This window comes from Pipistrellus kuhlii, unplaced genomic scaffold (genome assembly GCF_014108245.1).
Source record: "Pipistrellus kuhlii isolate mPipKuh1 unplaced genomic scaffold, mPipKuh1.p scaffold_m20_p_6, whole genome shotgun sequence".
In the NCBI taxonomy this organism is placed as follows: domain Eukaryota; kingdom Metazoa; phylum Chordata; class Mammalia; order Chiroptera; family Vespertilionidae; genus Pipistrellus; species Pipistrellus kuhlii.
In genome coordinates this window covers 52,483,037-52,499,449 of record NW_023425562.1, presented here as the reverse complement: position 1 = coordinate 52,499,449, position 16,413 = coordinate 52,483,037, and the positions used below count along the sequence as shown (strand labels likewise).

General features: G+C 39.6%; 1 protein-coding gene across 13 annotated transcripts in view; it reads right to left on the bottom strand.

Annotated features, from left to right (window-relative positions):
- NCOA6 (nuclear receptor coactivator 6) overlaps window positions 1-16,413 on the bottom strand; it is a 101,328-nt gene that overhangs the window by 74,526 nt on the left and 10,389 nt on the right. For 11 of the 13 annotated variants that reach the window (XM_036419765.2, XM_036419760.2, XM_036419762.2 and 8 more), the window contains exon 2: window positions 91-196. The exons of 1 other annotated variant lie outside the window; for it this stretch is intronic. The gene's annotated coding sequence lies outside the window, so the exon portion shown is untranslated. Of the gene's footprint in view, window positions 1-90; window positions 197-11,412; window positions 11,485-16,413 lie in introns of all 13 variants that reach the window. One more of the 13 variants, XM_036419755.2, reaches the window with a different exon arrangement.

Below are 16,413 nucleotides of genomic sequence, written 5' to 3'. Positions count from 1 at the left end.
GTTTTTTACTTGCTATGTAATGGTACAGCCATTCCATTGCTTGGAATTAAGCCAAGCCATATCCACTTTCTCACATAAGATTTCACTCACCAAAATATCTTTCTTAATTTTTGTCATTTATCCAGGTCATCTTCTACATCCAAACAAGCTGGCATTTTTAGGGACTATATTTCAAGGTAGCAGCCAAATAAAAATTCTAAAAAAAAGAAAAAGAAAGTTACAATATTACACGTTACCTATTTTTGCAACAGAAGTTAATGTAAATATCACAAGTTATCAAGTCAACTTAGATATCTCCAGACAATGTTAAAAAAAGGGTTTTCTTTAAGTATCTTTTTTCCGAGATCTTAAACCACTCATCAACAAGCATTCAGAGTATAGAAGCAAGCTCAGGGACATATACCAGTTTCACTTAATAATAATCATGACACTGTGACACTAAGCATTGGAGCCTTTCCTATACCTTCATTTTTAAATGTCAAATTAAAAAAAATTAACATCATGTTGCACTGTTTGCAGATACTTGGTGCCAAAACCAAAATATTCTGTATACACACTAAAAGAAAGACACACCTCTTCTAGTCCTGGCCAGTGTGCTCAATGGTTAGAGCATAAATAAGCCCTGAGCACCAAAGGTCAAGGGCACATACCTGGGTTGCAGGTTCAATCCCTGGCCCAGTGAAGGTGCATGCAGGAAGCAATCAATCAATGTGTCTCACTAACAGATGTTTCTCTTTTCCTCCCTCCCTATCTCCCTTCCACTTTCTCTGGAAAAAAAAAAAAAAAAAAAAAAAGGAGGAAAACTAATAATGTAAACTGAAAGAAAGCAAAATAAAGGAATTAATACAGATGAAAGCAGAAATTAATAAGAAAGTAGAAAAACATTAGAACTAATAAATTAATCTAAAAAGTGGTACACTGGGGGAAAAATCTGTAAAATAGTTAAACCACTAATTAATCTAGTGAGTAAAAAGGGGGAGAAAACCCTAATATATAAAATCTAATATAATAAAAGTGTAATATACAAATCGACCAAACAGCCGAACAGCGGAACGACCATCTGGACAACCATCTAGGACCATCCTATGACACCCACTGGCACCCCTAGCCAAGGCAGGAGCGATGTGACTGCCCATGAGCCTCCTCCCTGCCCCTCACAGAGGGAGGCCCAGGCCACTGGCTGAGGCAGGTGGGTGGGCCTCCCTCTAGGAGAGAAGCCCAGGTCCAGGTGCCGGCAGCCAGAGGGAAGCTTGGGTCCTGGATGCCACAGGGAAGCCAGTCTGGGCAGCAGGGAAGGAAGGCCTACTGTGGCAAAAATTTCGTGCATCGGGCCTCTAGTAAGAAATAAGAGCTCTAGTCGGTTTGGCTCAGAGGACAGAGCGTTAGCCTGCGGCCTGAAGGGACCCGGGGTTTGGTTCTGGCCAAAGGCACATGCCCAGGTTGCGGGCTCGATCCCCAGGGTGGGGCGTGCAGAAGGCAGCTGATCAATTCTCTCTCATCATTGATGTTTCTATCTCTCTCTCTCTCCCTTCCTCTCTGACATAAAAATATATTTAAAAAAAGAGAAAACCACAGACACAAAGAAAATTAAAAAGACCAGAGACTATTTTACTCAAGATTCTGCTCACATCTATCTGTGTCAACAATTTTCAATGGGTGTGCCACAAGAATTTTTAAAACATGCAAAACCTGACTACTTAGTCAGGGGCAATGACCTCTTTTCCCTTAGATTGTCAAATAAAATAAGTGACAACAGCCAACACAACAACAGCTGTCCAATGTGAATGAATAAAAAAATTACACATTTTTTTGTGTGCTGCAGAATTTTAGTAATTAGTGTGTCATAAAATGAAAAGGTTGAAAATTGCTGATTTATATAAATATGATTATGCCCCCAAAAGTGCCATGTACCGAATTAATGAAAACACTATTAACCCTGTAGAGAACAGATTAAGTCTAATGATCTAAAACTGTTACACAGTATATAAAAAGAAAGCTTTCCAATTTTCTTATGAAATAAATACAATATGAGCATCAAAAGCTGAAACTAACTGCAGACAGAAAGCTACAGATCAATCTCTCCTACATTGCTCAATCTCTCTATATTAAAGCAATATTTCTAGATCAATAAGGACACAAATGTAATATCTTAATAAAGAAATTTAAAAAAGATTTCTAAGCCAAATTTCAAATAGAATAAAAGAGTAGGAGTCAAGATAGTCTCTTCAATAAATGACGCTGGGAAAATTGGACAGATACATGCAAAAAATGAAACTAGACCACCAACTTACACCATACACAAAAATAAACTCAAAATGAGAAAAGGACTTAAACGTAAGATGGGAAACCATAAAAATCTTAGATCTGTGGTTGGCAAACTGCAGCTCGCGAGACACATGCGGCTCTTTGGCCCCTTGAGTGTGGCTCTTACACAAAATACCACAGCCTGGGCGAGTCTATTTTGAAGAAGTGGTGTTAGAAGAATTTTAAGTTTAAAAAATTTGGCTCTCAAAAGAAATTTCAGTCTTTGTACTGTCGATATTTGGCTCTGTTGACTAATGAGTTTGCCGACCACTGTCTTAGAGGAATCCACAAAATTTCAGACATATGCTGCAGCAATATCTTCACTGATACAGCTCCTAGGGCAATGGAAACTAAAGAGGAAACAAACAAAGGGGACTACATCAAAATAAAAAGTTTCTACACAGAAAAAAAAACCATCAACAAAACCACAGAAAGTCCATTGTGTGGGAGAACCTTTTTGCCAATGTTGTCTCTGATAAGTGTTTAATCTCCAACATTTACAGGGAACTCATACAACCTAACAAAAGGAAGATAAACAACCCAATCAAAAAAATGGGCAATGGATCTAAATAGATAACTTTTCAAAAGAGGATATACAGAAGGCCAAGAGACATATGAAAACATGTTCAAAGTCACTAATTATCCGAGAGATAGAAATAAAAAAAACATGAGGGCCGAAGCTGGTTTGGCTCAGTGGTAGAGCGTCGGTCTGCGGACTGAAAGGTCCCAGGTTCGATTCCAGTCAAGGGCATGTACATTGGTTGCGGGCACATCCCCGGTAGGGGATGTACAGGAGGCAGCTGGTCGATGTTTCTCTCTCATCGACATTTCTAGCTCTCTATCTCTCTCCCTTCCTCTCTGTAAAAAATCAATAAATTAAAAAAAAAACAAAAAAAACATGAGGTACCATCTCACACCTGTCAGAATGGCTATCATTAATAAATCAAACAAATGACAAGTGCTGGAGAGAATGTGGAGAAAAAGGTACCCTCCTGCACTGCTGTTGGGAATATAGACTGGCGCAGTCACTATGGAGAACAATATGGAATTTCCTTAAAAAACTAAAAATGGAACTCCCATTTGACCAAGTAATCCCATTTCTAGGAATATATCCCAAGAAACTAGAAACGCCAATCAGAAAGGATATATGCACCCCTATGTTCATAGCATCACAATTTACCATGGCTAAGATTTGGAAAGAGCCTAAGTGCCCATCAGCAGATGAGTGGATTAAAAACTGTGGTACATCTGCACAATGGAATACTAAACTGCTGTAAAAAGGAAGGAACTCCTATCATTTGCAACAGCATGGATGGACCTGGAGAGCATTATGCTAAGCGAAATAAGTTGGTTGGAGAAAGATAAATATCACATGATCTCACTCATTTGTGGAATATAATGAACAACATAAACTGGTGAACAAAAACAGATTCAGAGACAGAGAAGCATTGATCAGACCATCAAACCTCAGAGGGAAGGTAGAAGAGGGTGGGGGTAAGGGGGAGAGATCAACCAAAGGACTTGTATGCATGCATATAAGCATAACCAATGGACACAGACACTGGGGGGGGGGGGGGGAGTGAGGGCATGAGTAGAGGGTAGGGGGCAATGGGGGGATAAAGACACATATGTAATACCTTAATCAATAAAGAAAATTAAAAAATAAAAAGAAAGAATACAAGAGTATATCAAAGAATAATGCACAACGATCAACAAAGTTTCTTCTAGGAATGCACAGAAGGCTCAGTATTAGAAAACTAAGGGGAAAAGAATCATATGATCATCGTCACAGGTACTAAAGACATTTGAAAAAATTCAACAATCCTTCTTGATCAGAAAAGTAAAACCTGCCCAGCCGGCATGGCTCAGTGGTTAAACATTGACCTATGAACCAGAAGGTCACGGTTCAATTCCTACCTGACATGCAGAAGGTAGCAGATCAATGATTCTCTGTTATCATTAATGTCTCTATCTCTCTCCCTTCCTCTCTAAAATCAATAAAAATACATTTAAAAAAATATGGTGTAGCCCTAGCCGGTTTGGCTCAGTGATAGAGTATCAGCCTGCAGACTGAATGGTCCCAGGTTCAAGTCCAGTCGAGGGAATGTACCTTGGTTGCAGGCTCAATCCCTGTGAGGGAGATAACCAATCAACGTGTCTCTCTCACATTGATGTTTTTATCTCCCCCTTCACTCTCTCTAAAAATCAATGGGGAAAAAAATAAATGTAAAGATATAAGAAGAAAATTTAAAAACAGGGTCCAAAAACAAACAAGACCTAAAAATTGGATGACACACCAAATTCTTGGACAAAAAGATTCATAAATGTCAATGCTCCCTAATTTATAATTTAACAATCCCAATAAAAATGCAAACTTCTTTTTTGAAATAAACAAGTTGACTCCAAAACTCATATGGGAACAAGTCAGACAAACTGAGAAATCAGAGTAATAAAGGGACTCCTCCTACTAAATATTAAAACAGTCTTTTTTTTTAAATAAGTTTTTATTGTTCATATTATTACAAATGTTCCTTTTCCCCCCCCCACCATTGCTCTCCTCCACCAGGTTCCCACCCCACCCTCTGCCCTTTCCCCTCTCCCCATTGTCCTCATCCATAGGTGCACAGTAAAACATAGTCTTAATAATTAAAATTGTGTGATACTGGGATATAAATAGACAGTGGAATTTTAATAGGTCAGAGAGGGGGAAAAATGCGTTTTTACTATATAGGACTAGGTAGCCACATAGAAAAAAAATTAGAGCTATACCTCACTTCAAAATAACTCCAAATTGATCCAAAACTTTAGTGTAATAGATGAAACCCTAAAAGTGTTAGAAAAAAGTACAGAAGAAAAAAAAATTTAATGTATTTTTATTGAGTTCAGAGAGGAAGGGAGAGAGGGTGAGACATCAATGGTGAGAGAGAATCATTGATCAGTTACCTCCTGCTTGTCCCCTACTGAGGATCAAGTGGGCAATACAGGCATGGTATACTAGAGGCCCGGTGCATAAATAAATAAATACATATATGCATACCTAGGTGACTGGAATTGAACCATGACCTCCTGCTCACAGGTCAACGCTCAACCACTGAGCCACACTGGCCAGGCCAGAAGAAAACCTTTTTTAAAGAAAGTAAGTTTCCTTAATTTAAAAAAATTTTTTTTTAGAGAGAGAAACATCAATTTGAGAGGGATACATGGATCAGCTGCCTCCTGCGTGCTCAATATTTCCAATAAAAATGGCTATCTTCAAGGTAAATTGAAAAAATCATGTTTTGCCCTGGTCAGGTGGCTCACTTGGTTGGAGTGTCATCCCATGCACCAAAATGGTGTGCGTTTGACTCCATCAGGACTTGTGCAGGAGGCAGCTGATCCATGTTTCTCTCTCATATCGATGTGATTTTTTTCTCTCTAAAATCAATAAGCCCAGTTAGCATGGCTCAGTGGTTGAGTGTACACCTATGAACTAGAAGGTCATGGCTCTATTCCTGGTCAGGACACATGCTTGTGTTGCAGGCTTAATCCCTATTGTGCAGCATGCAGGAGGCAGCCGATCAATGATTCTCTCTCATCATTGATGTATCTCTTTCTCTCTCTTCCTATCTAAAATCAATAAAAATGTATTTTAAAGTTAATAAGCATGTCCTTAGACAAGGATTAAAAAAAATCATATTGTACCAAAAGATAAGAAAGTGCTTATTCAGACCAATGTGGATTTGTCACAAGGACACAGGAGCCAGTTTTAAGGGATTCCCACTAGCAAATTTGAAACAATCTATACTAATAAAAGGGTAATATGCTATTTAGATCCGGAGACCTTCCAAACCTATGGTGGCAAGGCCGAGGCAGTGGTGGTTAGGTGGTTAGGGGTGATCAGGCCAGGAGTGGGGGAAGGAGGGGGGCGGCGGTGTGTGTGTGTGTGTGTGTGTGTGTGTGTGTGTGTGTGTGTTAGGTTATAAAAGATGGACACTTCTATCTCCCTAGAAGAGTAGTCACTAACCTTTCGGACCTCATGGACCACCAGTGGTCCACAGACCACCAGTTGGCAACCGCTTCCCTAGAAGACTCTTATTTATTGCCTTTTCAGCATGCCATTTTGGAGAGGCCACATGGCAAGGAACAGAGAGCAACCTGCAGGCAACAGCCAGTGAAAAATCAAGGCCTTGCCAAAACAGGTTTGGCTCAGTGGATAGAGCATCAGCCTGCAGACTGAAAGGTCCCAGGTTCAATTCTAGTCAAGGGCATGTACATTGGCTGCGGGCACATCCCCGGTAAAGTGTGTGCAGAAGGCAGCTGGTCGATGTTTCTCTCTCACCGATATTTCCAGCTCTCTATCCCTCTCCCTTCCTCTCTGAAAAATCAATAAAATACATGAAAAAAGAAAAAGAAAAATCAAGGCCCTTAATCCAACTTCCCTTGAGGAAGTGAATTCTACCAAAACACAACCAAGTGAGCTTGCAAGCAGTTCCTTCATTAGTCAAGCATTGAGACAAGACTTGAAGCCTAACTGACACCTGTAAGAGGCTCTAAAACAGATGACCCACCTAAGCTGTGCCCAGATTCCTAACCCATGAAAATGTGCCATAATAAGATCTGGGGAGATAAGAGATCAACCGAAGGACTTGTATACATGCATATAAGTACAACCAATGGACACAAAACTCTGGGGAGGGGGAGTATGTATGGGGGGGGGGGCAATGTTAAAACATGTACAAAGATAATAATTTAATTTTAAAAAAATATTAAAAAAAAGAAAAAGAAAAAAAAGAAAATGTGCCATAATAAACGTGTTTTATTAAGAAGCTAAATTTGTGGTAATTTTTTATGCAATAACAAATTTAAAAAAATAAATGCACCCTGACTGGAAATCCTGCTGAATATTCACCTCCTTTAACACTGTTTGGCAATTTCTTAACATGTTAGATACTATACCATACAACCCAGCAATCCCACTGCTAGAGATTTACCAAAAAAATTGAAAACATATCTATACAAAGACTTGTACAAAAATGCTTATAGTAGCTTTATTCACAATCATCAAAACCAGAAACAGACCAGCCCATATGTCTCAGTGGTTGAGTGTTGAGCTATGAACCAGGAGGTCACAGTTTGATTCCCAGTCAGGGCACATACCTGGGCTGCAGGCTTGATTGCCAGCAGGGGGTGTGCAGAAGGCAGCAGTTCAATGATTCTCATCATTGATGTTTCTCTCTCTCTTCCTTTCCCTTCCTCTCTAAAATCAATCCTGGCTATCCAGGCCTCCACTCAAGGCTACAAAGTTTCAATTATAGAAGATAAATAAATCCCAGTACCAGGGTTAGGGTTAGGGTTAGGGTTAGGGGTTAGGGGTTAGGGTTAGGGTCGCCAGGGGTCATGGCTGGCCTGCAAACCACAACAGGCTCCTCGCCCAGGCTGCCCCATACCCATGAGAATCCCCACCCTGATCTGGGACACCCTTCAGGGCAAACCAGCTGGCCCCCACCTGTGCACCAGGCCTCTATCATATCTAATAAAAGAGTAATATCCAAATTGACCAACACTCCAACACACAAGATGGCTGCCCCCATGTGGTCAAAGATGGATGCCCCCCACGTGGATATAAGATGGCCATTACAAGATGGACAGCAGGGGAGGGCAGTTGGGAGGCACCAGGCCTGCAAGGGAGGGCATGTGGGGGAGATCAAGCCTGTAGGGAAGAGCAGTTAGGGATGACCAGACTGGCAGAGGAAAATTGGGGATGACTGGTCCTGCAGGGAAGGGTAGTGGGGGGTGGGGTGGGGGAGACCCAGGCCTACAGGGGAGAGCAGTTGGGAGGGGACCAGGCCTGCAGTGGAGGGCAGTTAGGGGTGACCAGATCTGCAGGTGAGGGCAGTTAAGGGCAAAAAGGCTGGCAGGGGAGCAGTTAGGCATCAATCAGGCTGGCAGAGGAGTGATTAGGGGGTGATCAAGTTGACAAGCAGAAGTGGTTAGGGGCAATAAGGAAGGCAGGCAGGCAAGCAGTTGGGAGCCAGCAGTCCTGGATTTTGAGGGATCCCAGGTTGGAGAGGGTGTAGGCTGGGCTGAGGGACCCCCCCACCCCCCATGTACGAATTTCGTGCACCGGACCTCTAGTAAAAATATATTTAAAAAACAACAACACAGGAATGGATAAACAAACATGTTATATCCACACAACAAAGCAATACTGTTACTTAGCATTAAAAGGAAATAATCTACTACTGCTACATGCAACAACATGGGTAAATATAAAAATCATTACTGAGTGAAAGCTAGCATGAAAGAAAATATAATGTATGAATACATTCATACAAAATTCTAAAAAATAGGGGTGCTGGAGGGATAGACTGAAAATCAAGAGTATAGAAACTTTTTAGGGCATTAGAAATTTTCTGTACTTGATGTGGTGATTGTTTCAGAAGAAGCACTATAAACTAATAAGTACATTATTAGAACCCATAACCAGCGGAAACCGGTTTGGCTCAGTGGATAGAGCGTCGGCCTGCAGACTAAAGGGTCCTGGGTTTGATTCCGGTCAAGGGCATGTACCTTGGTTGTGGGCACATCCCCAGTGGGAGGGGTGCAAGAGGCAGCTGATCGATGATTCTCTCTCATCGATGTTTCTAACTCTCTCTCTCTCTCCCTTCCTCTCTGTAAAAAAACCAATAAAATATATTAAAAGACAAAACAAAAAACTCATCACCAAAGAATATATGCATCCCTATGTTCATTGCAGTGTTATTTATTTATTTATTTATGATACATGATTAAATGATTTCTCTGACTCCAGGGTTAAAATACAGAAACCAAAACAAGACATAATTCTAACTCTGTAAGAGTCACTCCAAAAGCAATGCAGCTGTCTAAAACATTTTCCTATGTATAAGTATCTATTATTTGTGTAACTTTTAAACTTTAAAATAAAAGTACTACATTTATGAGTAAAAAAACAAAACAAAACACCCATGCGTGCAGTTTACTGTATGTAAATTATGCCCCATTAAGTTGACAAAAAAAAAATCACTTATTTGTCAGGATTTCTTTAACTACATTTAATGCAGCTGATTCCATTATTCTACCTTCTCCCTCAAACAGTATTCTGCAGGTAAATCATCCAAATTTCAGAGAAACCAGGACTTCTTGAATTCTACAGTAGTTAAAACTTACAGAACATTATTATGTGTCAGGCACTGCTCTGAGTGCTTTGCATTGTTAACTCTACCATTCCCCATGGAATAGATCCTGTAACCCACATTTTACAAATGAGGAAGCCGAGGCACAGAGAACAAACTTGCTTAAGGTCCTACAGCTAATAAGTGACAGCCAATATCAACCCACTCTATATCTCAGACCACTCAAGTATTGGGTAAAGCATACTTTCAGCTCACTAGAGACTGATAGGTTCATTCACTCATTCAACAAATCACTTAAGCATGCAATATATACCAGGTCTTACTCTAAAAGCTCAAGATATGATGGTGAAGAAAATAAAAACATGGTACTTGGTTTTATGAGCTTACATTCTAGTAAAATCTTAGATTTCAAGCCCAGGATTCTTGCCCAGCCAGCATGGCTAAGTGGTTGAGCGTCAACCTATGAACCAGGAAGTCACAGTTCGATTCCCAGTCAGGGCACTTGCCAGAGGTTGCGAGCTTGATCCCCAATGTGGGACGTGCAGGAGGCAGCCAACCAATGATTCTCCCATCATTGATGTTTTTAACTCTCTCCCTCTCCCTTCCTTTCTGAAATCAATACAAAATATATATATTTTTAAAAAAAGATTTAGAGTGCAGGATTCTTAATTATTTATCTAAATATTTATGAAAAAAAAAAGAAGTTAAGTTGCATAGTGGCCAGATTTGCTTTAACCAGCTAGAGCAGAGGTCCCAAATCTGTCTGCACTCTAGAATCACCTAAGCATCTTTTATTTTATGTTTTAAATTTGTTTTTTTAATATATTTTATTGATTTTTTTTTAACAGAGAGGAAGAAAGAAGGATAAAGTTAGAAACATCAATGAGAGAGACATCAATCAGCTGCCGCCTGCACACCTCCTACTTGAGATGTGTCTGAAACCCAGGTACATGCCCTTGACCAGAATCGAACCCAGGACCTTTCAGTCCACAGGCAGATGCTCCATCCACTGAGCCAAACCGGTTAGGGCACCTAAGCATCTTTAAAAATTCCAAAATTCAGGCCATACTCCCAAGCCAACTAAATAACAAAATCCCAAAGGGGTAGTGTGTGGGGAGGAAGGGAGACAAAGGCATAAGTAATTTGCAAAGCTCCATCAAGTGACTAGAATGTGAACACAAGTTTGGGAAATCACTGAGCTAAAGTTTTTATGTCTGATTAATGATAAGGTTTATTCATGGTGATGAGAGAAGTAAATGAGTGAAAAACAAAACAAAAACCGACTATATACACTTGCTCTTCTCTCAATCAGAGACTTGCAAGATAGCTTTGATTTCCCCCCAATGTTATAAATTCTGAGAATATCAGAAAGAGGACCAAATAAATATTTTCCTTCTTGGATTTATCCATGCCTTCAATCCCCTCCAGAATCATGGACAATTAAGATATTCAACTTTTCATCTTTCCTTGGTACTTTTCATGTAGCCAATAAAGAACTCTTCCATATTGCATATTTCCAAGAGAACAGAAAAAGATATGATTCAACTGCTTTTCTATTATGCAGATGTTTTTAAATATATTTCTTTATTGATTTCAGAGAGGAAGGGAGGAGAGTGATTGAAACATCAATGATAAGAGAGAATCACTGATTGGCTGCCTTCTGCACGCCCCCTACTGGGGATCGAGCCTGAAACCCAGGCATGTGCCCTTGGCGGAATTGAACCTGGGACTCTTCAGTCTGCAAGCTGCTGCTCTATCCACTGAGCCAAGCCAGCCAGGGTATACATATTATGCAGATTTTAACTCAGTCACTTTGGGTCCAACCCATAGGCCAAATGCAGCTTGCCAAAGTAAAATAATCTACAGACATTGAAATAAAAATGGCTTCTTTTTAAAAAGTCTTATTTCTAATTTAATCTTTTGTTTAAATAGAAATCAAGTCTTTTATAAATCAAACTTCATAGAATCAACACACCTGTGTAAGAACTCTGACCACTTTCAGAAAAGACAGAGGTTCAGTAGGACCCCTCTCCATTCTATCCAGGACCTAGACAGAAAGGGAAAAAGGGTAAACAGGAAGAGAGACATCAGAAGACTATATAAGCCCCATAAACTTCTTCAAAGTAAAATTTTCGTGATTGCCCCAATTTGTTCTTCCATTGTTTCTGCTAATTTCACTCTAGAAAGAGTTGTAAAAGGCATGAGATCATCTATAGACTCAAGTCCAGGGTTTTGTTTAACAATGAAAGCTTATCATAATCACCGAGGGATACTTTTCAAAATAAATCAGTAATTATTACAATAGGGTACATTTTATAATTCAACACCCGTATGATTTGTGCACTTCACATTGTGTATGTAATATTTCAATTAACAAATATTTAAAAACCAGTGTATTTGTCCTGAGGAGAACCCTGAAAGATTCTAGTTAAGTGGGAGCAGAAACAGAGTCCCCCAGAGGTTACGTGATTTGTCCTATGGCATACATAGAATTAGCTACAGACTTAAGTCTTTCTTGACACTTTCCTGCTCTTTCTGTTGTAAAACTATAAATATGCTGATTATACTTTTTATTCTGAAAAAACTTTATTACATATGACAACTGTAAAAAAACAAACAAGCAAACAAATAAATAAGTAGAAAACACATGTCCTAGGTTCACCATTGCTGCACCATTCATATAAGAAAATTAAATAAAGCCAAATGCCCAGGGAAACATTTCCTAACCTCAATATCCACTTTTTAAAATGTTTTCAGCCCTGGCCAGTTTGGTTCAGTGGTTGGAGGATCCCTGGGTTTGATGTCAGGGTGTATGCAGGAGACAGTTAGCCAGTCAGTGTGTCTCTCTGACAGGGATGTTTCTCTCTCTCTCTTTTCCCCACCGCACTTTTTCTCAAAAGATCAATGGGGGGGGGAAATGTTTTCAGGCCTGGCTGGTGTGGCTCAGTTGGTTGGGCGTTGTCTGTGCACCAAAAAGTTGCCATTTGATTTCCCAGTCAGGGCACATGGCTGGTTGCAGGCTTGACCCTGGTAGGGAGCCTCTAGGAGACAGCTGATCTCGATGGTTTGCTCTCACATCAATATTTCTCTCTCTCACCCTTCCTCTCTCTTTAAAAACTAATAAAAATATTTTTTAAAGGTTTTCATACAAATGTCAAATTATTAGTTATAAAATCAACTGGGTATGTCTTGAGAATATACTAGAATTATTTATGATAATAAATAATTATTTATGATAATAAAACACAGCTCTGGCTGGTTTGGCTAAGTGGATAGAGCATTGGCCTTCGGACTTAAGGGTTCCAGGTTTGATTCCAATCAAGGACACATGCCCAGGTTGTGGGCTCAATTCCCAGTAAGGGGCATGCAAGAGGCAGCCAATCAGTGATTCTCTCTCATCATTGATGTTTCTATCTCTCCCTCTCCCTCCCTCTCTGAAATCAATAAGCAACAGGCAGACTGTCAAATAACAGTGGGGAGGGGAGGAAGATCTGGAGGAGATAATAGATCAACCGAAGGACTTGTATACATGCATATAAGTACAACCAATGGGACACAAAACTCTGGGGAGGGAGGGGATGTGTGGGAGGGAGGGGGGCAAAAAAAAATTAATAAAATATGTAAAAATAAATAAATAAAAATACTATCTTGGCAAATAAATAAATAAATAAATAAATAAATAAATAAAAATAAATAAAACACAGGTAACAGAATGGAAAAAGAGCTAGGCTGAGCATGGCAGAATGCACCATGAGTTCTAGTCATGATCTTCCCATAAAGCTGTTGCATGATTTTGGGCAGGACACAATTTCTCTGGGCCTAAGATTCCTAAATTATAAAATTAGAGGATGAATTACTAAGCTCAAACTAAATAGAATCTCAGGTTCTTCTAGCTTTATGATAACTCAAGAACTATTTATTAAGAATGTTAATTATTATTCTATATGCTTTCACTTTAACAAATTAATATCTATATTCAAGTATTTTAAGTAGCTTTGCAAAATAAGAATCCTAGAATTCCTACATTTTCTGCCTTATAAACCTAAATCTGGATATTATACTTATAGTACTTAAGAAATTAAGTTGGCCTTTTATAACCACACTAGTGTCCTGGTGCACGGATTTGTGCACATCGAAAGAAAATTAATTAGGTGGCCAAGGGGTCCCGGATTGCAAGAGGGTGGTTCTCGGGTGACGCACCCTGGAATCGGGCTCCCTCCTCTCTGGTTCTGGGATGCTGATGTCATCCTAGAACTGCAGCTGCCAAGTCACTGCAGTTCGGCAGCTCCTGTGTTGAGTGTCTGCCCCCTGGTGGTCAGTGTACATCATACCTACTGGCCAGTTGGATGGTCACTTAGCTTTTTACATATATAATTAGAGGCCTGGTGCACACATTTGTGCACCAGTGGGATCCCTTGGCCTGGCCTGTGGGATTGGGTTGAAACCGGCTCTCCAACATTTCCCAAGGGGTCCCAGATTGCAAGAGGGTGCAGACCACCGGTGCACAATCAGAGCCGGGGAGAAACAGAAGAGGTTGATCAGCTGGGGAGGGACTGCAGGAGGGCTCCAGGATATGTCTGGCCCATCTTAGTCCCTATTGGTCGAACCCCAGAAGCAAGCTAACCTATTGATCAGAGCATCTGCTCCCTGGTGGTCAGTGCACGTCATAGTGACTGGTTGACCAGTTGACTCTTTGCCCCCTGGTGGTCAGTGCATGTCATAGAAACTGGTCAACTGTTGGGCCCCTGGTGGTCAGTGCACATCACAGCGAGCAGTTGAGTGGCCTTAGCATATCATTAGCATATTACGTTTTGATTGGTTGAACGGTGAACCAGCAGACTGGACACTTAGCATATTAGCCTTTTATTATATAGGATTGCCTTAAATGTTTCAGGATAATTTATAAGGCATTTAAAAAGTGTCTAAATAAACAGCCATGAACTGTCCAAGACAATCTGCCATAGCACAGCTTTGATGGATCCTATCCCATCATCCCTTCACCCTCTTGTGAGGTTCTTATGAATACAAAATTATACATGCTTCCTGTTTCCAAGTCCAGGGCCACAAGGAAAAATTTAGTTCCCTGAAAGGATCAACAAAATGCCTGTCAAGGACAATGGCATTTCAATACTGTAACAATACTGTTTTGCTCTTGGTAGGCATAACAGACAATTTAAGAGATTAGGGAACATAAACATTAACTCTTAAAACTTCAATCCTAATATTTTAGTATAAGAGACAAAGATAAATTAGTGAAGTATAAAATTTTATTTATTATGTTTTTATTGATTTTAGAGCAAGAGGAATAGAGACAAAAACATAGATGAGAAACATTGATTGGCTGCCTCCTGCGCACGCCTACTGCACATGCAACCCAGACAAGTGCCCTGACCCAAAATAAAACCGTGACCTCTTGGTTCATGGATCAATGCTCAACTACTGAGCCACACCTGCCGGGCCGAAACATAAAATTTTTATTCCTAAACTAGCACTCATCATAACACAGATATCCTATATAATAAAAGCATAGCATGCAAATTGTCCTCTTGACCACGAGTTCATCTGAGAGTTTGACCAGGCAGTGGGGCTGGCTAGGGGAAGAGAGGGAAGTTCCGGCCAGCAGTCAGCAACTGCTAGGGACCCTATCAGTGCCCGAATTTTGTGCACTGGGCCTCTGGTAGCTAATAATTTAATCATGCACACTGTAAACCAGAAGAATAAATCAGAGGCTCAATGAAATTTTTCCAGTCTTGTTAGATACCATAGTAGGTGGATAAAGTAAAATTTAGGGAAAGACTACTTCATACACCATGTTCTAATTATGAATACCACCATGTTAAAGCTATAATACAAAAAATAACATGTTTGGAGTATCAGTCTTTTAATCCATGCTCTATATATACAAATGACATTGAAAAGTTAACCAAATCCTACAATCTAGGACCTAATAAAAAATCTCTAAAAATAACTTGACAAGAATTTGAGCACAGTAAAAATCAGAGAGACCTTGGCAATAATCTGGTCCAATACCCTTCTGGAATGGATGAAAAATTAAGGCTTGAGTCAACAATTTATTCAAAGCTTCTTAGTAGTAGGGAAACTTCCTATGTGCTACTTCTTTACAAATTAAATACTTCATTTTTAAAGAACTAGAAAAGCAGCCCACACAGGGGTAGCTCACTGATAGAACCTACATAAATGAAATATTATGCAGTTGGAACAAGGAATTAGACATCTATTCCATGATAAAAAAGAAAATGTGATATCATAAAAAGTAAAAAAAAAAAGTTGTAGAATAATGTATATATGGTATCATGATCATCTTATAAAATAAGAGAAGATTAGTTTATAGGTATATGTGTTTCTACAAACATAGAGAATATTATGGAATACTAGGCTATTTCACTTGAGTAGCTTAGAGGAGAGGAACTGGAGATTTTGACTTTTTTTTCATGTACCTCAAATGATGTTTTGCTTGTTTCAATTCGCCTATATAACATTTGTGGTTTGAAAGGAAAATCCTATTTGAGCATAACTTAACAAAAAAAGAAATGAAGGAAGAAAAAAATCTATAACAGGAATGAATGAAAAACGGTTGAAAGTGATTAAAGAGCTGAAACTGGTTAAAGTTAAAGGTTCAATTTTCTTTAGGATCATTCCTAAATTCAAATTTTCTTATATTAGTTATATCAATATATTTCACATTGATATGTACATGCATGTATTTGCATGAACTTCTGTTTATATCCACGATGAGAAAGAATGTTTAACAAATCCATTATTTAGGGCACATGTGTCAAACACAAGGCCCGCGGGCCAAATCCGTCCCGCCAGGCCTTGCAATGTGGCCCGCACCTCGCTGTCATCACTGCACTCCGCTGCGTTTCCATCACAATGACAGTTTATGACTGTTCAGTAAAACCATTCGGCCCGCGATTTAGGCTGGATTTTAGATTTTGGCCCCTTCTCTGATTGA